This window comes from Panthera leo, chromosome C2, assembly GCF_018350215.1.
Source record: "Panthera leo isolate Ple1 chromosome C2, P.leo_Ple1_pat1.1, whole genome shotgun sequence".
NCBI classification, from domain to species: Eukaryota; Metazoa; Chordata; class Mammalia; order Carnivora; family Felidae; genus Panthera; species Panthera leo.
Genome location: NC_056687.1, coordinates 127,199,463 through 127,226,817, shown reverse-complemented (window position 1 = coordinate 127,226,817; position 27,355 = coordinate 127,199,463).

Below are 27,355 nucleotides of genomic sequence, written 5' to 3'. Positions count from 1 at the left end.
TTTTTTATACTTTCTCTACAACAAACATTTGTTATATTTGAAAGTATAGAAAACTTAAGGACTGTGTTTTTAGTACTTAGGGCAAGAGTGACATCATCTTCCAGAAATTCCCAAGATGCTGGGAACTATTCAAGATGACCACACATACGAAGTACAGGAAGAGACTAGTGAGAAGAAGACAGGTGGAAAGAGTTATGGGTATCTTCTGAGTTCACCTCCCTTACCTCCAAGAAAGAAACACAAAGCCAGAGAACAGAAACACTCGAATTGCTTATATGTGGTTATCACTAGCAAAAGGCCTTAGCTTGAATGAACTAGGCCTTTCCTAAACTCATTCTTTAATCCCTAAGGTGCATTCCACGGAGAACAAATAGACTTGACAGCCTGGAGGTGCCCTACTAAATAAACTTACCCACAGAGAAGGGAGGTATTGGAGTGGCTCCTTGGGGGTCAATACATGCACATTAGAGAAGGACTCCTCTTGAAGGGCTGCACAGTCTGGAATCACGTGACCTGATGTGGCTGCTGAGTGCCAATGTCCTGCCTGCATCTCCAACTGATCCATCCTTGCCTCACAGCTAGGACAGCCTTAGAGCATCCCTTTATCCTGCCTGGTCCCAGTGGTAGGTGCAGCGGATGAACCCATGCAGGTTCAATTCAATTTTTAATCAAGATGCTAATAAAGCATATTAATGATGAGAAGGGAGGGAAATTTTTTTTTAATGTCAGAAAACTTGAAAGAGCAAGTGGAAAGGATGCCAGAATGTGAGAATCTGGCAGAGCCACAAGGCAGGGGCAGTGACAATGGCTCAAAGGCATAATTGGGCTCTTTGCTGTGATGTTCTGTAGGCAGCTGGTGGCCCGAAGGTCCAAGCAGGGCTGAGAGAAGAGAGAAGTCTGATTACACTGACTTTGCCTCCTAATGCAGGCCCAGAAAGCAAAGGAAGACCCTTCCCTAGAGAAGACTCAGTCCCTCAAGGCAGAAGGAGGTCTGGGAGCAGATTACATGGGACTCTCCTGTGCATCGGAGGCTGAGCCCCAAGCATTTTTCCTATGGCCAGTCCTTCTAATTTAATGAACAATTTTATCTTGTGGGGATTATGTGACCTCAGAGAGTATCAGAGGTTTGAGGGCTATCAAAGATGACCCTGAATTATATGAGGAAAGAAGTATATTTAAACAAAGCATATTCAAAGAAAGACCGATGTTGAGTCTTGAGACCCAAGACTCAACATGCCCAGCAATTTGGGGCATGAGAATCCAAACCATCTTGGAGTTCTGGATGATGAAGAGGGTTACATTGTGGTGACCACCATAGGAATTTACCCTAAAACTCTTAGATTCACGGATCAAGTGCCAGGCTGGGGATCTCTACTTTAAGAAGGTACCATATTTGGCTAGATACAGTATCCAACTCTGCAGATATTCTGCTGAAGTTTGAAGATCAGTCTGGTGGCCAGTGCCAAATGGCAAACACTATAGAATGCTTCAAAAATTGGAGACAGAAGCATGGATAAAATAGGTTCATCAATAAAATAAGAAATAGCAACATTAGTTACCATTTAAGACCATGAATTTAATTCTTTTTTTCTGGAAATTCACATTGCAATAGTAAAAAAAAAAAAAAAAAAAAAAAAAGAGGAAAAACAACAACAACAAAAACCTATGAGAAAGTAGGTAAGACTTTTGAGGATATTTTATAATTTTAATTATCCAGATGGAGAAATCATACACCACTTTCTGTTCCACCACAAAGAAAGGAAAAACCTCCCTGCAAAGCCAAGTTAGGTGAGGTTCCCCAGCAGAATGTCCCATTCTCAAACCTCCAAGCTCATGGAAATAGTCTAAAAGTGAGAGGGAGCAAAGGACCAGTTAGTGGAGGAAAACCTACTCTTCTGAATCACTGAGAGTGGATTCAGAGCTTGCCCACAGATAATCTTCCTGGAATACCTATGTGATATCGCCCTGGCACTTATGCCTGTGGAGTTGTCTTGGGACCTCAGGGTCAGGCCCTAGTTCTAAAAAAGTGGTCTGATGAGCAGATTACTTCCACTGGTCAGTGAATAGTGCTGACACACTGATTTTTGGGGTGACAGTGACTCATGTTGGATACACAATAAGTTCAGGTTTCTGGGCTACTACTAACCCTTGGGCTTAGGCTATATATAACCATGCATTGGTATTCACCTATCTGGGTTTCAACTGCATGCTGCTGCCAACCTATAACATCAGAGGGCTCTGGGGTGGGCACAGGCATCCTTCACCTTGCATGGTCGTACTGCCCCTTCAGCAGGTTCTGGACCATGTGTCAGGCCATCCTCTGGGGGTGGCCAGGCCAAGCTCTTCCAAGGGCTTTTGAGATCCTTGTTCTAAAATGGTAAAGGGTCCTTCCAATGTCCTCTCTTGTCTAATAGAATTGGTGGCATAATGCTCTTTTGGGTCAGTCTTAAGCACCACTAGATGAGAAACAGACATTCTTTGTGGGAATGGGACCACTCCTCTTGCTTTGCCTGCAGGCCCCTCCACTCTCCTGTCTGCTTGCTGCAGGGGTGCTGTCAACATCGAAAGAGATCACATTCTGGGAATGTAATGATCACAGCTAAAGAGTTCAAGGGAAGATGTGGTTGGAAGATGTGTCATTCTACATTTATGCTACAAAATTTCAAGACGTAAATTTAACATGACCAGAAAACGAATTATTCACAATTTCCTTCACACTCTGAAGAAGACTTGTGTTTGTGGGCAACTAAAACAAAGCATACAGCCTCTGAGAGTCCTTGGAAACCAAAATTGACAAGCAGCTCTGGATAATACAGCATCATGAATAACAATATAACCAGCGCTACACAAAGGCATTAGGGAACTTCAGAGTCAAGAAGATCTACATTGTTTTACTACAAACAGGTTTGGAAGAGACATGGCATTGTGTATAATAACATAGTCACTAGCCTTTTCTCCCAGTAACACACAGGAAATTAGTCAGGCACTCTATATTTGACAGTAAATAGAGCACTAATAAAGAAGAGGACTAAAAGAGTCCTGGACATGCTCAGGGAGAAGTAGTGCTTGGTCACTACCCAGAGTATTCACACACACTGACTGAACAATAAGACATAAAACTTAAGTCCCTCCTCTCTATCCATTGTTCTAAATCTTCACTGACAGTTCACTATCCCTCACACGGGCACATGGATTTTCAATATAAATTTTAATTAAATTGTTATATAGTCAATATTCGCCCAGGACTCCACACAGCCTAGAGATAGCCCTGGTGTTGTAGGTCTGAGATGGAGATTTGCATGCAGGTGGCTTATTGGAAAGTGCTCTTCAAAGAAAACATATATGTAAATATAACACACCTCTTTCCTTATATAGGAAGAGAGGAAATATATTTAGAGAAACACGATTTTTTTCATTAAACACGAGCAGAATTAAAATGAGTGTGAAATAAAATGCGCTCCCCAAAGAACAAGACAGGTCACAGAAACATTGCAAAAAGCAACCAAAGAAAAATAAGAAAACATAAAAATAACAGAAGTTAAAATAACAGAAGCAGAACAAAATATATTAGTTATACACTAAATGTATCAAGGCTAAGCTCATCTAGGAGGGTAGCTCAAATTTGCTTAGAAAACTAAATGCAAATAATTACTGCTTAATACGAGACATATTTAAAACAAAATAATGTAAGAAATTTAAGGTAAAAGGATGATTAGTCTTCTGTTTCTGATAATATTTAAGACTAAATATCTAGAGAAACCCTCCTTATATAAAATGTAAAAAAATGTAGTATACTATACTGTTTTAGATAAAAATTTTAAATGTATGGCAAGGAACATGTATTTACAATAAAAACTTGTAAAGTACAACAAGAGAAAAGCTTCTATGAGCAAAAATCTGCAGGGAAAAAAAACAAACTGCATAATAATACTTGCAAAGATAGCAGATGTTAGGATTATCAGAGACAGAAAAAATATATATATTTTTAAAATATTTAAAAAAAAGATATTGAAAGTGTGATGAATGAGCCAAAGACCACCAAAATGTCTGGTTGGAAATAATACCAAGTAAAATTCCAGAAATAGAAATATAAGTGAAACTTGAGCTACATAGCTGCTAAGTTGAAATTGGGCACAGCTGAAGAGATCAGTGTGAATGAGGTGATACACAGGAAATAGTTCCTGAATACTGAATAAAGGTACTAAATATATGACCAAGAGGTTAAGGGATATGGGATATAAAGTGAAGAATTCCAACAGGCATCTAATTGTTATTTATGATAGAGCTTATAAAGATAATAAAGGAGAATCATTATTCAAAGAAAAGCTGAGACTTTCCCCAAGTTGATAAAAGGCATCAGTCTCAGATTCAGGAAGTCCAATAATTCCCAACAAGATGAACAGAAAGACATCTAGAAAAATTTGGTGTAATTGTGGAACAAAGACAAAGAGAAGATGTTAAAATCAGCCAGACAGAAAAGATAGATTACCTGCAAGAGAGTAACTGCTGATTTCTTAAGGGAAAAAAAATAAATACAGCCAGAGGACCATCAAATGGTATTTTCAGAGTGCTGGGAGTTGGCATTGGCCAAATGAGGATCATTACACTCAGTAGAATCATCTTTCGCACACAAAATAATAAAGGCATTTGAGACAAATGCTAATAAAAAAACATTTACTAGAAACTGACACTCGCTAGAAAGAAGGATGCACTTCAAGAAGGAAGAAAATGATCAGTGAAAATCTGAGATGCCAAAAAACAGCTGAACAAAAAGATAGTAAACATGAAGCTAGCTGTAACAAAATATTGTTTTAAAAATAAGAATAAGGAGGACCTGGGTGGTTCAGTCAGTTAAGTGTCCCACTTTTGGTTTCAGCTCAAGTCCTGATCTCACAGTCATGAGATCCAGCCCCATGATGGGCTCTGCACTGAGTGTGGAGTCTGCTTGAGACTCTCTCTTCCTCTCCCTCCACCCCTCCTTTGCTTGTGCTCTCTCTCTCTCAAATAAATAAATAAATAAATAAGAATAATGTCTAAAGTGTAGATTTTAAAAAACCTAAAATGTTGAACAACAATGGATATACATGGGGATGATCATTAAGTTAAAGTATTTGAACCTCTTCATATTGTTTAAGACACAGATAAGGACATGATTGATAGTTTAGTTTAAATTTTTTTAACATAAACATGCATGTTAAAATGTCTAAGTTACTACTAAAAGAATAGAATTAGAGTGTACAATATCAAATTAGGAAAAGAAGAAAACAGAATAGCGGTGGGGGACAAACAAATCTAAAAAGGTGCACGAAAACGAAGCAGGGAGAAACAAAAACCTAGGGCAAATAATTCAAAATGGTAAAAAATATTAACACACACTCACACACACCCACAATGCAATCAATAATAACAAATAAACTTTCTAGTTAAATAAAAAAAATGTCAGACTGGATTTACAAAATAGCTAAGCACATTTTGAAAACAAACGCAGACACATAAGCTGTAAGAACAACAGAGGTTGAAAATCAAACATGAAAAAAGGTAATCAGGAAAATTCAAGTCAAGAGAGCACTACTATACATATATTACTATCAGAAAGAATTAAGTTTTTAAAAAGAATTTAAAGATATAATGAGGGCCATTGCATTTTTACAGGTTATTTTTTTAAAACAGCTTTATTGAAATACAATTCACATATATAATTCACCCATTTGAAGTTTACAATTTAGTGGTTTTTAGTATATTCACAGGTAAATGCAACCATCGCCACAATTTTAGAATATTTTCATCACCTCAAAAGGAAGCCCCACTCCCTTTAGCTGTCACCCTCCCGCCCCCTAACTCTCCCTCTGGTCTAAGCAAACCAAATCTACTTTCTATCTATATTTTGCTATTCTGGACTTTCAAATGAATGGTATCGTTTAATATGTGGACTTCTGTGATTAGCTTCTTTGGCTTACTGTTTTCAAGTTTCATTCAAGTTGCAGCATGGATTGGTATTTCTGTTCCTTTCTGTGGACAAGTAACATTCCGTTGTGGGAATATGCATTTCATTTATCCATTCACTCATTGATGGACATTTGGGTTGCTTCCATCTTTTGGCTGTAAATAATGCTGCTATAAACATCAGTGTACACGTTTTTTGTGTGAACATAGACTTTCATTTCTCCTGGGTATAGAGCCAGGGGTGTAACTGCTGAGACATGTGTTTAGTATATGTTTAATCATTTGAGAAACTGTCAAGCCACTTCTCAAAGTGGCTGCACCATCTTTCACTCACTGTATATAAGGGTTTCAGTTTCTCTACATCCTTATCACTATTTGCTATCTCAATTTTTATTTTAGCCATCTTAGTGGGTATGAAGTGGTATCTCATTGTGGTTTTGAATTACACTTCCCTGATAACTAATGACATCAAGCATTTCTTCATGTGTCTATTGGCCATTTGTATATCTTCTTTGGAGAAATATCTATTCAAGTCCTTTGCCCATTTTTGAATTGCACTCTTTTTTAGTTGTCGAGTTGTAGAGATTCTAGGAATTCTTTATATATTCTAGATACAAGTCCCATATAAAATATAAGATCCTTGAATATTTTCTCCCATATTGTAGGTTGTCTTTTCACTTTTTTGATGATGCTCTGTGAAACACAAAAGTTTATAATTTTGTTGATGTACAATTATTTTTTTTCCATTTCTCATGATTTTGGTGTATATCTAAGGACCTTTGTCAAACAAACCCTAGGTCATGAAAACTTACCTCTATATTTTCTTCTAAGAGTTTTATAGTTTTAGTTCTTACATGTAGTTCTTTGATCCATTTTGGGTAAGTCTTTGTATATGGTATGAGGTAAGGACCCAACTTAATTCATTTGCGTATGGATATCCAGTTATTCCAGTGCCATTTGTTGAAAGGACTATTCTTTCCCTAGTGAATGGTCTTGACACTTTTCTCAAAACCAATTGTCCATAGATGTATGGGCTTATTTCTGGCTTCTCAGTTCTATGCCATTGATCGATATGTCTGTGCTCATGCTGGTATTGCACTGCTTGATTACCATTGCTTTGTAGTAAGTTTTAAAATTAGGAAATGAGAGTCCTCCTACTTTGCTCTTCTTTTTCACAATTGTTTTGATTGTTTTTTTTTCTTTTTTTTTTAATGTTTATTTATTTTTGAGAGAGAGTGCACACGTGTGTGCACGTGTGGGGGAGGAGCAGAGAGAGAAGGGGACAGAGGATCTGAAGCTGGCTCTGCACTGACAGCAGTAAGCATGAAGCAGGGTTCGAACTCATGAACCGTGGGATCATGACCTAAGCTGAAGTCAGAGTTTAACCAAATAAGCTTCCCAAGCATCCCTGTTTTGATTATTCTGAGGCTCCTTCAGTTTCACGAATTTTAGCAACAGCTGGTCAATTCTTACAAAGAATTCAGCTGGGGTTCTGACAGAGATTGTGGTGAATCAGCAGAACAGGTTGGGAGCAGGTTAGGCATCTTAAAAATTTTAAGTCTTCTGAACCGTGAACATGAGATATTTTCCCATTTATTTAGATCTTCTTTAATTACTTTCAACAATGTTTTGCTTGGTTGATTATTCCAAGTTTTCAGGGTATATGTTTGCACGTTTTTTATTAAATTTATTTCTAGGTAACTTACTCTTTTTGATGCTAGTGTGAATGAAATTGTTCTCTTGGTTTCATTTTTGGATTGTTCATTATAAGTGTATACAAATACAATTGATTTTTGTACATTAATCTTGACTCCTCTAACCATGCTGAACTTGTTTATTAATTTTAACAGTTTTTTAATGGATTCCTTAAGATTTCCTATAGTTGTGAATACAGATAGTTTCACTTCTTCCTTTCTAATATGAATCCTTTTTATCTATTTTTTAGGTTTACCTAATTACCCTGGCTAGGATGTCCAATACAGTGTTGAACAGAAGTGGTGAGAGTGTGCATCCTTGTCTTGTTTCTGGTCGTAGAGACAAAGCATCCAGTCTTTCACTGTTAAATATGATGTTATCTGTGGACTTTTCAGAGATACCCTTTATCAGGTTAAGGAAGTTCCCTTTTATTCCTAGTTTGTTGAGTGCTTTTATCATGAAATGGTGTTGGATTTTGCCAAATGCTTTTTTTGCTCCTAATGAAAAGATCATGTCATTTAAAAAATTATATTGATACAATGAATTCTATTAATTGATTTTCAGATGCTGACATAGTCTTGCATCCATAGGATAAATCCCATTTGGTCATGGTGTATGATTCTTTTCTATATTGCCAGATTCAGTTTGGAAGTATTTTATTGAAGACTTTTGCAGCCATATTTACAAGAGATATTGATCTGTGGTTTTCTTGTGATATCTTTGTTTGCTTTGAGTATCAAGGTAATGTTGGTCTTATAAAATGCTGGGGAAAAGGGTTCCCTCCTCTTTTATTTTTTGGAAGAGTTTGTGAAGAACTGGTAGCAATTCATTCAATGCTTGGCACAATTCAGTGGTGAAAACATCTGATAAACCATTAGTTTTACTTCATAAGAGAGATAAAACTATTTAGGTACATAATAACATATATAGGTCAAAAAAAAAAAAGGACAGAATCATAAAAGAACTTAATGAAACACTAAAATTTGGGGACATTTAAAAGTAAATCTCTCATTAACTACTGGATCAATACCACAACTATTACACATCAAAACTTGGGGGATGCTGTCTATAGGTATTAGAACAGACTGTTCCTCAGTGTCACTTCAGACATAAACCAGTTGTATGCCTTTCAGCAATGGTCATATTCAGCTTCCTGGGAAATAGCCCTGGGCTATGTCCCATGGACTTGGACTTCCTGGACCACGAGGCCACCTCCATGCCCACCAAGGGAACACCTTCTGCCAATGTCATCAATGATGTATTATTGCTCACAGGTAGGACAAGAGTTTTGGCTCTTGACAGAAGCTAGACATGAATGTTCCTCTGACAATAATAAGTTAATAACCTTGGCTGTGTTTATAAACAGAATCACTTCTTGTTGGTGATGAGAGAGGATACTCTGCTTGTCTATCAAGGAAGGAAGAGGTGAGGGTGGGCCACCTCACAAGTGGCCTGGGTTTTGCAGTGAGGGCTTTTTAGAGGGACAAATGAGTGAATAGAGTGTGCAGTGTCTACTCCTTGTCAGCAAAGGATGTGTTGGTTGGTCCCTCTAGCTCTAGGTAGATATTCATCAGTAGCTATTCATCAGTGGATCTTGCCCACAGCCATTATTAGTGTAGTGATTAGGTGATTTTCTATTTCTCATTCTGAAATGAATTTCTTTGCTGAAGCAATTTTATTTTCAAAAAATAAAAAGAAAGTGACTTGACTTTTATTTCTGGCAATAGTCTCAACTAGATAGCCTGAAAACTCTTTAAAAATATTACAAACATCCTATTATATGCGTAGCCATGATCCTAGGAAAGGAAATTCCCAGATGGCAAAAACAAAGAGAAAACTAAAAACCAAAGAGATAAGGACCTGAGCTGATCCTGTAGCAGCCCGAAGGGAGTTTTTTGGTCTCAGTAACTAAGGGATTTTGGTTTTAATGACCTCAGAGGGGAATGAAATGAGATCTTGATCCTGCTTATGGTGAGCAACAGAACTAAGACTTCTTTGTAAAAGCCAAGTTCTTAGAAAAGCTCCACATTCTGTAAAAGAGTTAACTAGAAAATACCAACCCAACCGCATAAGGATAAGGCAAAGAAAATTTTTTTGTCCTGATCTGGCCTCTCACTGGGAAGAAAACATCTCATGGGCTTATGCTTACACAGTTTTAGAGATCAAATTTAAGCTTTCTCCAGGACCCTTTCACATCATAAATATACATAAAATAATGGCTTGCATTATGGCTTCATATGGCTGTAATATCCTTAGAGCATCTGACAGACGCAAAAGAAAAATCAATTTAGAGAGATACACCTTCAATCCAGGCTGCATAAGTTTCCTACAGATTAAGTCCTCTACGCATGCGCTCACAATGAAAAGTTACAAAATATATGAGGAAACTACTTAGCTTCATGAGATCAGCAGAAATGGTGAATGGTAGGTTTAGATGTTTGAAAACATCAGATGATGCAAATATAGGACATGAATGACATACTGAGTATGATTAAGATGATTAAAAGCATAATAGATAATGAAAAATAAGCAGGAAAAATAAAACACTATCTAAAAAGAACCAAATAGCACCTATCAACAAATATAGGGGGAAAAACTGACAGAATTAAAGGGACAAATAGACAATTCAATAATAGTAGTGGGAGACTTCAATGCCACACTTTTAATAACGGATAGAGTAAGTAGGCAGAAGAGCAACAAGGAAATAGACCTAAGTGACATTTACAGAATCTTCTACCCACTAACAGGATAGACATTCTTCTCAAGTGCACATGGAACATTCTCCAGATTTGACCATATGATGCCATAAAACAAGCCTCAATGAATTTGAAAGGATTGGAATAATACAAAGTCTGCTTGCCAACCATAACTGAATGTAATTAGAAAATAAGTACAGAAAGAAATTTGTGAAGTTCACAAATACGTGGATATTAAACAACACACTTCTAAATAACCAATGGGTCAAAGAAGAAATTGAAAGAGAAATTGGAAAATACCTTGATGTAAGTGAAAACAAAAACACAACATACCAAAACTCAGGATATGCAGCTAAAGCAGTGCACAGAAGGAAATTTGTAGCTGCAAATTCCCATATTAAAAAGGAAAAGAGGGGCACCTGGGTGACTCAGTCAGTTAAGTGTCCGACTTCATCTCAGGTCATGATCTTGCAATTTGTGGCTCCAAGCCCCGCACTGGGCTCTGCATTGCTCTGCTTGGGATTCTCTCTCTCCCCCACTCTCTCTCTCTGCCCCTCCCCCTCTTGTGTGCATGCTCTCTCTTGCACTCTCTCCTCTCTCTCTCTCTCTCTCTCTCTCTCTCTCTGTCTCTCTCAAAATAAATGAATAAAGTTAGGGGGAAAAAGGAAAAAAAGATATAATATCAATAACCCAGCTTTCCACCTTAAGAAACCAGAAAAAGAGGAGTCCGTTAAAACCAAAGCAGACAGAAGAAATAATTAAGATTAAAGCAAAAATTAAACAGAAAATAGAAAACAGAGAAAAACAGTGAAACCAAAAGCTGATTCTTTGAAACAATCAACAGTATCAACAAGCATTAATCGTCCTCATTTGCCCTGAAATTTCATTATTCTACAGGTCTACATCCACCTGGGAATTAACTTCTCTGAGATGTAGCTCACCCCACTCTCCCTACACCTCCTAGCTCACTTCTCCCATTTTTCTCCCCTATATAACAGCATTAAAATCATAAACATTTACAAAGCACACGTTTTCTTTCTTTCTCTATAACTTGACTAACCCAAAGTATTTTTGAGAATATTTACATACACACACATATACACACACATATACACAAGGAAAAAAGTAAATGATGAAATCAGAGCAAAGGAAAATTTCAGATACAGAATACTTTATTTATTTATCTTAAATTTATTTATTTAAATTTAAGTTAGTTACCATACTAACTTGTATATATTGTGTAGTATTAGGAGTAGAACCCAGTGATTCATCACTTACATCTAACACCCAGTGCTCATCCCACCAATTGCCCTCTTTAATGCCCATCACCCATTTAGCCCATCTGCCCACCTCCCTCCATCTTCCCTCAGTTTGTTCTCTGTATTTAAGAGTCTTTTATGGTTTGCCTCCCTCTCTTTTTTTATCTTATTTTTTCTTCCCTTCCTCTATGGCCATCTGTTTTGTTTCTTAAATCCCACATATTAGTGAAATCATGTGTGTGTCTTTTTCTGACTGACTTCTGTCTTTTTCTGTCTATTTCACTTAGCAAAATACACCCTAGTTCCAACCATGTTGTTGCAAATGGCAAGATTTCATTCTTTTTGATTTCAGAGTAATATTCCATTGTATGTATATGCACCTCATCTTCTAGATAAAGGGTATTTTATACATAAAATCCAACACATGCAACAAGCCCTACACACTGTACTGAGATGAGCCAAAAATTATGAAACTGAGCTTTCCAACTCTCCCCCGCAACCCCTTTCATACTTCACCAAGAAAAGGGAGAACATCCTCTCTAAAGATTCACAGGATCTGTGAGTTAGGAAACAAACAAACAAACCTCACAGCAGTACATTGTGTTTCTGTTTAAGAGAACCTCAGTTTCATTTGACAGAGCAAACTGAAATGTTTTTCCCTTGGATGCAGGGTTCAGGGCCATTTAAGAAGCATTACATGACCTTGAGCATAAGCACCCTCTGCCCCTTCCCATTTGACCTGAATTTCTCATTCCCTGTATACTCTCTGTTCACCATGTTCTCTCGGTGGAAAAATGCTAATTAAAGTTTCATAATTGTATGGGCCTGCAGAATATTCCACTAGCCCATCTTCCCAAACTGACAGAACGAATGAGGAAATTGACATGGAAGTAGCATCCTGAGGATGGTTCCTATGAACACCCACCCAGGCTCTGAACAAGTGGCATTTTTAAAAGGTGGGTAGACATAAGGGAAGTTAACAAAGATACGTCATAATACTACCAAATTTATACTCTAGGCCACAAAGAGTCATTTAATTACAAAACTCTGCAAGTATTTTTAGAGAAGTACTACATTCGGCAGACTTTAGAAAGAAATTTGTAAATGATTTATATTTACAAAAAAAAAAAAAAGACATACAATCATCTAAATGCACCAGATATTTAAATGTTCAATCTATTCTTTAAGCTATCAAACACCTTTCTGTCAATTTTGGAAGAGAGAAAGCTTAGTCAAGACAACAGGAACAATTCAATTGATTCCTGAAACATTTGCTCAAGGAATTATTTAAATACATCAGAAAGACTTCAAAAACCAAAGAGCAATATATGTTTTCTGAAAAAATCCAGGCAACATATGACAAAAAGAGCTTTTCCTGACAATCCAGTACCACTGCAATCTCAGATCTAAAGGTTATGTCATCAAATCATCAGAGACGATTTATTAACCACCCCCAGGAGTAGGGCACGCAGGAGCATGGTGTCCACCAGTGACAGTGGTGTTCACGCTCATCAACACACATGTGAACAGCCTAAGCTCTGCTTGTGGGAAAAAATAGATGGCAACAGCCTGCACAGAAATCATTTAGCAAAAAAGAAAAAAAAAATCAATTGAAGAAATATAACTAGTTACATTCAGAGAAATTTACCCATGTGCTCACCTCAACCCTTGAAAAATTTATTCCTCTGAATTCTATCCATTCATGGCATTTAGGGTACACATCTGTGATTCTCAGATTTCTTTTTTTAAGAATTGAGACTGATACCCTGTCATAGCTTGTCTGATTACAGCTGTAACAATGTTGAAATCCTCAAAGGCATAAATGGAAAATATTTATCACTTAATTAATGTTAATATTTTGGGATGTTTACGACAACTCTCAAGATGATTGACAATATGCTAGGGGTACAGCAAAGCCAGGATTTGGATTTCCTGATGCAGAGTACTGGGGGATGAAGATCAGGTTGAAATTAATCCAGACCCTGAACAAAGCTCACTATCATTTAATTAATTTAACAGAAAGTGCTGTCAGTCAAGACTTTGGGCTACTTATGGATGGGGTAAAATGGGAGCCAACAGGCAAAGTTGCCCAGTTTTAGGATATGCAGTGTAGCAGATTGTTTTTTCCATGGATGGCCACAACAGTATCTCCTGTGCCATGTGCTCTTCCCACAGTGGTGGGAGCTCTTCCATTAAGAAGTAGAATCTAATTGTCCTCCCCTGAATCTGTCCCGTCCTGATGACCCACTTGTTACCCATTGAATGAATTGAATAATATTGCTGAGTTCCGTGACAAAGTCAGAAAAGTCTCTGAAGCTTCTACCTGGTTGTCATGTGACATGTACTCTGGGAGAAGCCATCTGCCATATAAGGAGCCCAATTATTCTGAAATTGCCATGTGGAAAAGGCCACAGAGAGGTAGGTGCTCCTTTAGATAGTCCCACCTGAGCCCAGCTTTTCATCCATTCTTTTTCTTTTTTTTTAATTTTTTTAATGTTTATTCATTTTTGAGAGAGAGAGAGAGAGAGACAGAGCATGAGTGGGGGAGAGGCAGAGGGAGAGGGAGACAAAGAATCTGAAACAGGCTCCAGGCTCCAAGCTGTCATCACAGAGCCTGACATGGGGCTGGAACCCACAAACCATAAGATCATGACCTGAGACGAAGTCACATGCTTAATCGCTTAACTGAGCCACCCAGGAGTCCCTCATCCATTCTGATTCTGTGCCCAATTCCAACATGTGGGATTTTTTCCACACTACTAAGTAATTCTCCAACACCAACTAGACGTTATATAATTTAACTCAATCCTGACACTGTCTACCTGTATATAACATCAGATCCCACAGGTTAAGGGCTCAGTCCTACAAGACTGCAACCCCCTTCAGATGCCCATCACAAATCCAGATTGTTACATGGACTTCTAACCAACAGGTCATAGATGAGAAATCCCAATAATCCCCACGGTGGGTTCAATTAATTTGCTAGAGCGGCTCACAAAACTTAGAGAAACATTTTACTTACTAGATGACTGGTTTATTATAAAAGGATGTAACTCAAGAATAGTTACACTGTCACATCCTGCGCAATGCTTCCACGATCTCTAAGTTTGCCACTTTGTATGTGTTCACCAACCTAAAAGATCTCTGAACCCCACCCTTTTGGATTTTTACTGAGATTTTATTACCTAGTCATGATTGATTGCATCATTGGCCATTGGTGATTGGTTTACCCTCCAGTCCCACCCCACCCCCTGCCCCTGGGTTGGGGTGGGACTGAAAGTGCCAACCTTCTAATAACTTAATTGGATCCCCTGGCAACCAGCCCCTAGCCTTAGGTTACCTAGAAGTTTTCTAAAAGTCACCTTATTAACATTAAAAAGGTTTATTGGTCTTATCACTTAGGAAATTCCAACCGCTTGAGGAGCTCTGTGCCAGCAACACAAAGACCAAACATACATCTTATTATAAATTACAATTCCACATCCACCCCACCAAAATATCAGAAGTTTAAGCTGTCTTACACTTTCCAGAGTAACAATACACAGTCTGAGAAGCACTGAGTGACCTGAATCCATGCCTCAGGGAGCAAAAGAATAACTCAGCCAAACCCTGCCTGAATGTCAGACTTTTCAAATGAGATGTAATAAAAATGGTTATAGTTTTAAGCCACTAATTTTACAGTAGTTTTTTCATGCAGCAGTAGATAACCTGAACATGCAGATAAAAGTTACCTTATAACATCAGGAAAACCTCTGTGGACCCATCTACAAACAATGGTTATATGTTCTTTTCCACAAAATCTCTGTAGGACTTCACATGGTTTGGGCCCCAGCCATGCAGGGATGATTTGCTCTCTCTAAAAGTGTTTATTAAATGCCAAGTGACCCTAGTACATTTAGGCACTTGTTTTCACATCATTAACCATTTGACAGGGACACTTAGCATACAGAGGATACTAACAGATTAAAAGATTCAACCCACAGAGTGTTAGAGTAGGGAGTTAGTCAGGTTCTAACAGGATACCTGGAGGTCAGCAAGAGGAAGTCATGGCCAGCCTTCAGGAAAGTCAGAGGCCTGTCCTGAAAGCACAAGAAGCCGGATCAAATCAGACAGGCCAAGATGGCAGATGCCTTGACAGGAAACCTCTGACCAAATTAGGAAGAAAAAGCAGGAAACCTGCTTTCCACCCCAAGTAATAAATATTCCGCCCCCTAGTTAACAACTGTCAATAAAAGATAGAAACCCAACTCCCAGGACCCTCTGGCTTATGCTGTTGTGCATGTGGGCTTGCGCGTGCTCTCTCTCTCTCTCTCTCTCTCTCTCTCTCAGTCTCCTATCTCAAGAGTGTACTTCTCACTTCAGTAAACTTTCCCTCTTGTGTCACTCATCTGCTATGCTTCATTCTAGTGATAAGACCAAGAACCTTTGGCCACTCCTTCCAGTCTGGCTGGGTCGAGGCCCCAGGGCCAGAGGACTCCCCAGTTCACCTGGCAACAAGAGGAGGAGGCAGAAATTAAAATAAGACATTTCTGAAATTCTCATATGAGTTGGTGAGTAAATCTATCTTGTTCTATATGAAACTTCAAAAATATCTTCACTGATGGGTCCCCCTGTGTGACTCAGTTGGTGAAGCATCTGACTAAGGCTCAGGTCATGATCTCACAGTTTGTGAGTTTGAGCTTCATGTCAGGCTCTGTGCTGAAAGCTGAGCCTGGACCCTGCTTAGGATTCTGTGTCTCCCTCTCTCTCTCCCTCTCTCAAAAGTAAAAACATTAAAATTTTTTTAAAATATCTTCACTGATTAAATACAGAAAGCTAAAGACAGTTGTCAACTCTGTATTCTCTGAATGCTGATTTGTAACTTAGAATACATTTCTCCAAACATTTCTAGCCATGAGTCCTAATAATACTAATCTTAAACTGTGGGCCAGAGTCAGGAGCTAAAGAGAAAGAAAGATGAATATAGTATTCTCTCTCTTCTCTAAGAGCAGGGCCAGCCCTAGAAAAACTTTAAGAAGACGTAGTTTGTCTTCAGCCCTCTGGTACCTAGAATTCCTTCTCTCAGGTTCCTGGGACCCTAAGGTCACCCCCTGATGGTGGAATCACATCCAGGCCCACCCTCCACTCCAGCACCTTCTGGCCCCATGCTAGTGACTTTAAAATTACTTATCTAATTTCTCCTCCCAGCCTCCCAGGGAGCAAATTCTCACTGATACATAAGTGGTTGATTTCCCTTTCTGCCTGGATTTACATTACTGGGATTTCCGGCTGCTTAGCTAAGTGAAGCTGGAGGTCCAGCCAGCAGGCAGAACCATTCTGCTTCAAGTGTCTTCTGGCTTTTCATAGTGACTTTTCCTCTTCTGAACTTGTGAACTATCTCCAGCTCCTAGAGGCGGCAGTAACAAGACAACTGTAATGAGGTTAGAGCAAAGTCTGGAGATAAACTCATCTGTGTTGGGTAGTTTGTAAATTGAAAACGTCACAGGTAATGTTAATCCCAAGGGGTTAACAGAGGCTAGTTCTAAGACCAGCAACCCGTGCTTAACAACCTGTTCTCCAGAGGGGAAAAAAACAAACAAACCCTGATTGGCCTTTGCCAACCTTCCTGGTGTAAATGTTCCCACACACGATATTCGATTTTAAGGTACTCCTGTGCCATCACTGAATGTGGAACTGGGAGGTGAGGTACAATGTCTACCCTCTTAACCCAGCAGAAGCCTGCTCTAGCCCCCCTGCCAGCATCTGCAGCAGCCATGACCTACTTCCAAGCCCAAGCAACCAAGATAATCTGGATGTGGGGTTCCATGTGGAGACCACTTTTTAGAGGAAACTGGTCACTGAAGTCCAAAAGATACCCTTCTACTTTGCCCATGCAGCCCTGTCCAATTTCTTATCTCCAAAAAACTTTTCTTCTCACCCCTAGAACCTCTTGGCTTCTAACTCATGTTTAGCATGCCCCCGGTTTGCTGTGTGTACCCAAGTGTCTGTCCCCACCCCTTGCCCATCCTCCAAGGGACTCTTGGCCCCTGACCTCTGTCCTGAGACACTAGAGTGGAGCCCCAACACAGATTCCTATGGCCAGAGCCCTGCTCCTTGCTGACTGGTATCCACAGAGCTGATTCAGCCTGGTATGTCTGGGGAAGGAAAAGGACTCTAACATGTCTTGAGTATCCTTGATGTTTCAGACATCCGGCCAATGTAGGAAGTGGAGTCTTTCTGCCTTATAGATAAAGATGATGGGGCCTAGACACAACCCTAAGGCCACACAACTGATTAGGGCAGAGCCAAATTTTGAGCCAGATTTGGTGAGGCCAAAGATGGGTGTCTCTAACTATATTGCCCACTCAATCCCCAGCATACTTGTGGTTTTCAAACTATTTCCCCAGGAAGTTAGAGTCCCAAGCAGGTGACTTAAAGACACTACAAATATTTTATGCACATTTTGTGTTTTAAAGTATTTAACCATAGTTCTAAAACCACACAAATTAAAGCAACATGCAAAGCCAGTGTGTTTTATACCAAATACAGGTAACTTGCTCTGCCAGGTTAGTGCATCTAGACCACAAAATAAAGTGTCCTTATTATCTTATGAATATGTATTTATCTAAATAAAGTTTCCTCATTATCTCATTAATGTATTTATGCTTTTTATTTAGAAAATTGTGTACATGAACAGAAGTAAAGCCAAGTCATTACATCATGGCAAGCATGAAGTTTTGGTGTTTTTTACCAGTAAGGTAAGTTGAGGGAGACATCAACTCCATTGGTTGGGGGAAACTGCACATAAAATGAGGAACCTCTCCTTATATGCTCTGCATTTCATGTTCTCATCTCTTATGTTTCAGTTGCACATGTATTCTGCTCCCTCCAACATCTTTTCTTCATAGCCTAAACATTACCGCCCTTTTATTTAAATCATAGATCACCCCTGACAAATGTACTGATTTGTGTGTGGACTTACTGGCTATTTCCACAACTCTGCTCTCCCACCCACCCTCCAAATGTCAGCTCCAGGAAGGAAAGGACTTTATTCTGTTTATCACTACATCCAGAGCACTTAGACCGCTGCCTGGAGTATTATAGGTGCTCAACAAAAAGTGTTTGAATGTGTGGATAGATGAACAAATGCATGAATGAATAAATAAAAGTTAATCTGACTGCTTCGAAATTTTGAATGACTCTATGGCAGAGACAGGTACTAAGATATATGAGAGTTTTTTAATGATATTGCTGAACATCCCATAACGTTGCAATATAAATTTGAAAAGTGTTTTCTACCATAGCGTTTTATTTTAAACTAGCTAAAGAATCCATTCATCAGCTCCCTTCAGCTTGTACATTTACTAATTAAGGAACGCAGGCAGTTCTTAGTCACGGAGAATAATTCAACTTTGGAACACAAATATCTTGCCACTTCTCTTTCAAACCTCTGGACCAGCGGCATTTAAGAGTATACTGAGACAATATGAGGCGCCTGGGTGGCACAGTCAGTTAAGCCTCTGACTTCGGCTGAGGTCATGATCTCACAGTTTGTGAGTTTGAGCCCCTCATCAGGCTCTGTGCTGACAGCTCAGAGCCTGGATCCTGCTTTAGGTGCTGTGTCTCCCTCTCTCTCTCTCTGCCCCTCCCCTGCTCACTCCCTGTCTCTCTCTCTCAAAAATAAAATAAACACTTTAAAAAAAAATTTAAAAAGAGTATACTGAGATCATAAGACAAACATTCAGAAATTAATATGTACAACTAATACCTGTGTGAATCAGGGTTTGTTTGTTTTTTTTCAATATAATGCGACCTAATAAAATGCAGACATACATGAAACACTGCAACTGATCTAAGACTGCAAATATTATCCAAAAAAAAAAAAAAAAAAAAAAAAAGCTGATTTCAAAGGCCGTGTTGATCTAAAAAGCCTCACTTTTCTTACTATCTGGTTTACAATGAGTAAATATTGTACATTTGAACTTATAAAATCAATTCATTCCAATCAAACAAACCTTATCTGTTTTATAAGTCTGGTTTCTTTTATCATTTGAGGGAAAAAGAGAATCTGCTAAAAGAAGTTCAGATGTAAAAACAATGGCTCTACCCCACAGAGTGTCCATTCTCCTGCATTACAGCCACCCTGTGCTGTAGGACACTCTGGGTGCTGCTTGGGAGTGGTTCCTCGCCTGCTGGAGCCCCCTATGGCACATCAATGAAGTCTGCTTCGTACACAGTGCCGGTGTCCAGCCCTTTGCTGTGGCGCTAAGTCACAATGGTGAGAACAGGATGCAGGGAGCAAGCGTGAAGCCAGAGGGACCTGGGTTCCCTCCATCTCTGCCACTTACCAGTTGTGAGAGCACATCTTAACTTCTCAAGCAATACCTCCTTCATCTGACAAAATAATAATGTTAACCACTTCACAGAGTTGTTGCAAGAATTAAGCAGGTAATGTAGGCAAAGCATTTAGAACAGAACAGGGATGATATTATTCCATTTATTATTTCTATTTTTATTAGCATTATGTTTTAGTTCTTAGGTTCGATTCATATATATAAGGTACCTTGATTATGTCTGTTTGACAAATGTGTTCAGAAAAGTCCAAGAAAATAATAATGAAGTGTAAATAAGCAAAAAAACCATAAAGGATTATATAATGGATTGCGGTATTACCAAATTTTGTCATTTTGTATTTGATTAGCACACTGTTCCTGAAGGATATACCCAGCCTGAGTGTTCCAAGTGGAAAGGAAGGGTCCAACCATGCAAACAATTTATCATTGATGCACATTTGATCTCCACCACCATTCCTCACTGCTTATCTGTGGACTGTTTGAAAGCAATAAAACAAAAACATCCAAATGTTCCTAACTTAAAAACACATCCATAGCATTCAGATCCTGGGATGGGAAGAAGTTGAGAAGTCACAGTGCCCTAGCCCTTCCTTCTGGGAAGGGCACTTGAGAGGGTTTTACGGGCTTCCTGGGGAAGAGATGGTACTGAGAGGACTCCCTGGATCACAGGTAGGATGGCTCAACCACGTGGTGCCCCTGGGAGCCTTCCCACAGGTGGCACTCTGTGATCCAGCCTCAGAAAACCGGGAATGGGGGCTCCCCTGCAAGAGCCAGGCCCACCCCTGCCGCCCCACCTGCCACCACCAAGCTTGAGCTATCTGGGATGTGCCAAAATACACCAGCCCCCATGGGGCTCCTGCACCAGGGCCCCTCTGCCCTCATGCCGTGGTAGGCTGGGTCAGGACTCTGAGGAGAACCAAGGCCACTCTCTTTAGATGCTCTGGCTTCAACCTAGACTCCTACCCTGGCTCTTCTCAGATCCCTGCTGCACACTGACCCTTCTGCTCACAGAATCACTGCCTCAAAGAGGAAGAGAAAGCTTAGGAAGAAGCCAAGAGGCCTTTGAGAACTCTTTGCCCCCTCCCAGTGAATGGTGACAGCCGTCAGCTTGGCACATTCATTTGTGCCCCTAGCTATCACCTGGTGAGTACCTACTATGTTAGGTGCTGTGCTAGGCACTGGGCATTTGAAAAATGGATCAAGCAGAGCACCTGACTCAACCTGCTTACAAGTGTAGGGAGAGACACAATACAGAATAGGAGGGAAGCACAGGGGTTGTGAAGGCTACCTAACCCAGCTGGAATACTGCCCAGGCAGGCACTTCGGGAAGCAGACTGAGATGGGATCAGCAGGCAGGACGTATTAAGGACTGCCCTGGGACTGACATCTATGGAAGGGACAGGACAGAAGTGAGTTGGGCAGAGGGAGAAACCGACTCATGACAGAATGACACAGACCCAGTGACGACCTCATTGGACACCATGGGGACCTGAACTTTAACCCAGTGGAGTTTTCCCTATATACAGACCATTTTACTCCAGCATCAACCTGTCATTGTATTGAGCCACACGAGAAGAGGCATGGCCTTGGATGCACCAGTTCCCAAACTCCTGAGCGTACAGCCCCCTTTACTCTGGACCATCTCCCAGAACCACTGGTCTGCAGAACACATTTTAGGTCTCCAATCTCAATGCCCCAATCTCAGAGATCATTTGTTTCCAGGGGTTGACGATAATGAGCTAGATGGTTACCTAGGGTGAGGCTGCCCTTCAGGCCAAGTCACAAGTCAACAGACAAAGCTGTGTGACCCAGATGAGGCCTTGGCTACCCAAGAGCTGGGACCCAGCTCTGCTCCGACACTACCTTAGAGGTAGGTAGGGCTTCCCCAGGAAGATCCCTGAACTAGCCAGGATGCTCTCAGGTGACAAGGCTACAACCTCTACTCAAACTGGTTCAAGAAAAAAAGTAGGGTAAGCGTTTATTGCCTTGTGTAACTGCAAAGTCCAGGGATAGGTCTAGCTTCAGGAGAAGCTGAATCCAGGGCCTTGCTCCCTTTCTGTCTCTCACCTCTGCTTTCCCATGTGTCAGCTGCATTCTGATGCATGCTGTTTCTTAGCAGTGCCAGTTGGAAGCTCCAGGCTTACATTCTGCCATCTTAACAAAACAGAGCTTCTACTCTTCCATATTAATAAAATAAAATAGAGCTTCTACTCTTCCATATTTCCTATAAAAGCCCTGGATTTATTTCTTATGGGCTTGGCTGTCATTGTATATCCAACCCTGAACCAATCCCTATGTCCAGAGAAATGGAATATCTGATTGTCTACGTCTTTGACATGTGCTGGGGAAGGAGGGTGTCACTCTCCCCACATTACATGGCCTGGCAGTGCTCCCCAGGGGAAAACCAAGATCCAGCCTCAGGAGAGGAAATGGATGCTGGACTGACAGAAACAGTCCACTACAATACTGTTTTCTGCCACAGCTTATAGGGCCTGTGCTGGACTCAGCTCTCACTTTACAGCCTGACAGAGGTGGTAAAAGAGGCCCTGCTCTGGGGTCCTTCACTTCTCCTACTGTGTACAGTGTCATGTGGATGGTCATCTGTCCTGCTGTCCCGAAGAAGCACTAGAGATGGAGGTAAGCAAGACTGTCTGCATAATGACCGCAAGGTTCCTTCTAGCCCCTGGCTGGGCAATTTACTCCCAAGGGTCCATGGAATGAGTTTGGCAGTAGGGACATGGGAGGGGGCCAGAAAGAGAGAGAAAAGTAAATACACAAAAACCTAAAAAACTCTGTTAGTCATTAATTCAACTTCCTCTGCAATCAATCCTGTCTAACAGGGAGGAAAGCTAGCTGTGTGAAATCTCACAGACTCATAGATTATGCGGGGCTGAAAAAGTGATGTTAGAGACTTTCTACCTTGCACAACCTTCTACCTTGCACAAGGCATTCCCTCAGCAGGCTCCCTGATAGGGCCTTGGATACCTCCAGTAACAGAGGACTCATTACCACACAAAACAATCTCTTCCATAGCTGAGTAGCCTATTTTGAACCAAAATCTACTTCCCAGAAACTTCCACCCTCTGATCTTGTTTCTGTCCCCGACATGATCTGAACCTCCTTGCACTAGTGTTCCTTACCCCACCTCTGATGCAGGTGCTACTGGGACAAAAATAAATAGTGGCACCCAAGCAGACACTTGTGAATGTCATCAGGCTTTATTGCCTTGGCCCTGGGCCTTCTAGAAAGACTGATCACAGACCAGGACCTCAAACAGATCTTTGGCTTTTCCCCACCTTCTATTCACGGCTGGTGGTTTGGATCTTGACTGGCTCTTTGGGATCTGATTCGCCTCTGATTTCTAACTGAACATCAGCGCTGTTGGTTCTGTTCTGGTATCACTGGACCTTATCCTGCCTTCTTTCACAGCTACAGAGGCTCCTGACAGTACTTGACCATTCTCTGCCCCAGAATTCCAGGGCACTCAGACTTCTCTGCTGCCTGACGACAGAGCTTCCTCTGGCTCACTGATACCTTTGTGTGAATCCACAGGCTCCTGCTCTTCTGGACAGACATGACCATGCCAGGACATGTGGCTTCGTGGGTGGAAAATGAGTAGGGCCCTACTACCCTCGTGTGCTTTGTCCTTGGGCAATGAGCAATCTGCACATCTATGAGCCGTAGCCATGACTGGCATCTCCCTAATTGGCACTGACCACAGAGGGGCCCACTGGCCACAGGCTTTCTCCATGAGACCTGCCAGACCCAGAGCTGACCTCCCCACAGGCTTCTGTAGTCCAATTCACTGTCTGTACTGGCCCAGACCTAGGGCTCCTGATAGCTGGAACATGTCATATGACTCCCTGAGCTCCTCTGGAAAAGATGAGCTACAAGGAGGAAGAAAGGAGAAACCAGTTCTCCACACCCTGGATGGCAGAACCTTGAATGGGTAGGGTTTGCTTGACTGATTTCAGCCCTGTCTCTTCAGCACTCATCTGTTCAATCAAAAGCAGTGATTTATGGGCTCCCCTGTCCAGCACTCTCTGCTTCTGCCCTAATGGGCCTTAATCAGCCAGGACTGCTACTGAGGAAGAGAGGCAGAGAGGGGCCCCTCATTCCTGATGGGGGAAGGCACTCTCCCCTTTGCAGACTTCCCCTTTTTCCTGCTGACCCAGAGCCACCCTTTGGCCTTGACCCCGCCAGGCACAGATGGGGCCAAGCCTCTGCCAGAACTCTTCAAATAAGAATGAATGGCCACTTGGCAGGAATCGATAAGTCCAGGGAAGGGCCTCAGGAGGGGAGCAGGCACCGCAGCCCTGTGATGGGGGTCACACATTTTAATGTGCACACTGCTGACAGCCCCTCCCACTGACCTCCCCCCACCTCCTCTGCTCCACCTAGAGACCGGCTAGCCATACCTGCCTGAGGTGTGCGGCACGGCGGCAGGGAAAGGCCCAGCCACACAGTACACGGGGCCTGCTTTCCTGCGAACAGTGTTGGCTGCACGCAGAATTACACTGCCGAGGGGCAAGCAGAATGGATGGTGAAGGCTGACAGGTCCGGAGACCCCAGAGCAATTTCACTTGGTTTTGATTCATGGCTTGTCAGAGCGCTAACCAAATAGTCCATTTTCATTTTCGCCCTCCTCTCTCTCCCATTGACTGGCATCATAATTGAAAACTCTGGCATGAAGGGCTGAGGCCACCTGTCTGCAGGGCCCTCCATCCCCCCTGCTCAGAATGTCTTGCTCCTGAAAGAAGGGGACAGAGGGGAGCATCAGCAAGCAGATGGTGTGGGGATTAGATTCCCACGGGCCACCCTCCACTGCCCCTCCGTGACCTGGGGCACTCCCGCCCTCCGCTCTCTGCCTGTGGAACTTCTTCCTACTCCTTTGCTCAACTCTAAAAAGGATGCAGGGCCAGAAAGGTGGGCTGAGTTTGAAATCACTTTCTCACTCCTGGTTTGAAGGGCTGCCCTGAGGCACACCGGCAAGAAGAGAGCTTTACAATAAAGTGTCAATCAAACTTGGGGAATTTAAAAAATTTCCTTTCCCATATAAATATCTCTTAAAGGCTAGCCCAAATAATAATACTTAACATTTATTGAGCCCTTGTATCTTGCCAGCTGTTCTAAGATTTTTACATAAATTAGTTCATTTTCTCTTGGCAAGAACACTATGTGCTAGGTATTATTGCTAATTATAGATAAGAAATTTACTTGAGGTCAAACAGTTAAGAACTTTTAAAGAACTGGATTCTAGGGTGCCTGGGTGGCTCAGTTTGTTAAGTGTCTGACTTGGTTTTGGCTCAGGTCATGATCTCACAGTTTTGTGAGTTCAAGCCCTGCATCTGGCTCCACGCTAACAGTGCAGAGCCTGCTTGGGATTCTATTCTCTCTCTTCCCCTCCCCCACTCACACCATCTCTGTCTCTCTCAAAATAAGTAAATAAACTTAAAAAATTAAAAAAAAAACAACTGGATTCCAATCCAGCCAGCCATCTTAATTTGTACGTCATGTTTCCCTGACCTCCAAGATCAAGACCTAAAGTACATAGGTAGATAGATAAATGATAGATGGATAGATGGATGGATATATCTATATATCCATATAGATATAGACACATGTATACATACATAATACATAGATAATAGATGGCTAGCTAGATGGGTAGATAATTTTTGTAAATACAAGAGTCTCTAGCAGTATAATAAAGGCTGAGGATGGTGTAAATATGTGGTATATTTGTAGAAGCAGAGGCTGTCCAGACCCTCTGAGCTCACGGACATCAAGCTGCGACCTTGCTCAGTCAGGTGACTGACACGAGAGTGAAACCTAGGCTGGACAGGACTGGGATGGAGAACTGAGGGGATGGGGTGCCATCCCAGGACAGTTACCTACTGACCACCACAGAATGGGTCAGAACGCCACCAAATGAGGAACTCTGGGCTGAGGTGGGAGTAGATGACTGGAGGACAGATGGAAATCTGAGTCAGGAACCAGCCATGGGGACCCTGTGCACATGGCTGGGGTTCAGAGGGCACAAGATACCACACTGTGTGCAACAGAAAATACCTACAACTGAGCTCAAGTACCCAAGGACAGGACCCAAAACTGTATTTTTATTAGGCACCCAGATGATTCTGGTCATCAGCCAGGCATGAGAACTGCAGAGGTGAAAAAAAAAAAAAAATGAAGGTCTGAAAGAGCTCCATCCTCCTGTTAGCCTGTCCCCAGCCCACCTGCCTAGGCCATATTTCCTGCTGCTAACAGACTGGATGACTGTGCTGGTTCCTCTCCTGTCTGCCCTTTCTATACAGGCAGCCTGCTCACTCTCAAGCTTCAGGGCTATTCATGATTGGTTTTCCCAGAATCTTGAATCCATCAGGGTTTAAATTTGAAACCTCTCTAGCTTTCTGCCAAAGTTCTATACTCTGACAACCAGTCTTCCTCCAACTCTTAGAACCTCACGACACAGGACTGAACCCCACCTATCCCTAACTTCCCCCCTGCTGCCTCAGCGACAGAAGGGGAGTCTCTCCCCGCCTGTCATGAAGGCCATGCCCCAAGCAGTACTAGTTTGCTAGTATTAGCAATAACTAGCAATAACTGGTTGTTATTGCTGCTGTAACCAATTCCCACAAATTTAATGGCTTAAAACAATACAAATTTATTACCTCATTGTTCTGGATGTCAGAACTCTGAACTGGGTCCAGCCAGACTAAAATCTAAGTGCTGCATACCTTCTGGAGACTATAGGGGAGAATCCATTCTTTGCCTCTTCAGTGTCAAGAAGCCACCTACATTCCTTGGATTGTGGCCCCACACGGCTCAGACTACCCCCACTGTCACATCTCTCAGGACTCTCCTGCCTCCATCTTATAGTGACCCTTGTGGTTACATTGGACCCACCCTGATAATCCAGAATATTCTCAAGATCCCTAATTTAATCACACCTGCAAAGTCGTTTTTGCTGTCTAAGGTGACATACACACAGATTCTGAGGATTAGGACATGGACATCTTTGGGTGGGGGCCATTAGGTTGTGTACATCTACTCCTGCCCCTGGGCTGCTGTGGACTTCGATGACTGGGCACACGCTCGCCCACTTGGAAGGCTGAGGGGAGGCTCCGAGGGGAGCTCTGGCTGCTCCTGAGAGTCAGGTGAGTGGGACAACCATGGATGATGGCAGTGTGCTGTGCGTGGGTGTGCACGTGTGCACACGTGTTGATGTGTGTCAGAGACGTGGTGATCTGAGACTCTGAAAGCAGTAGGTACAGAAAATGGCCAGCCCCAGAGACAACAAGGAACAGGAGTTTGGTGGCATTCTCTCTTAAAATGGCATAATAAAACGTGCATCTCAGATTCCCAAGACTCTTCATTGCCAAATCATTTCTCCACAGAAGCTCAAGAATTCAAGAATTCTCCCATC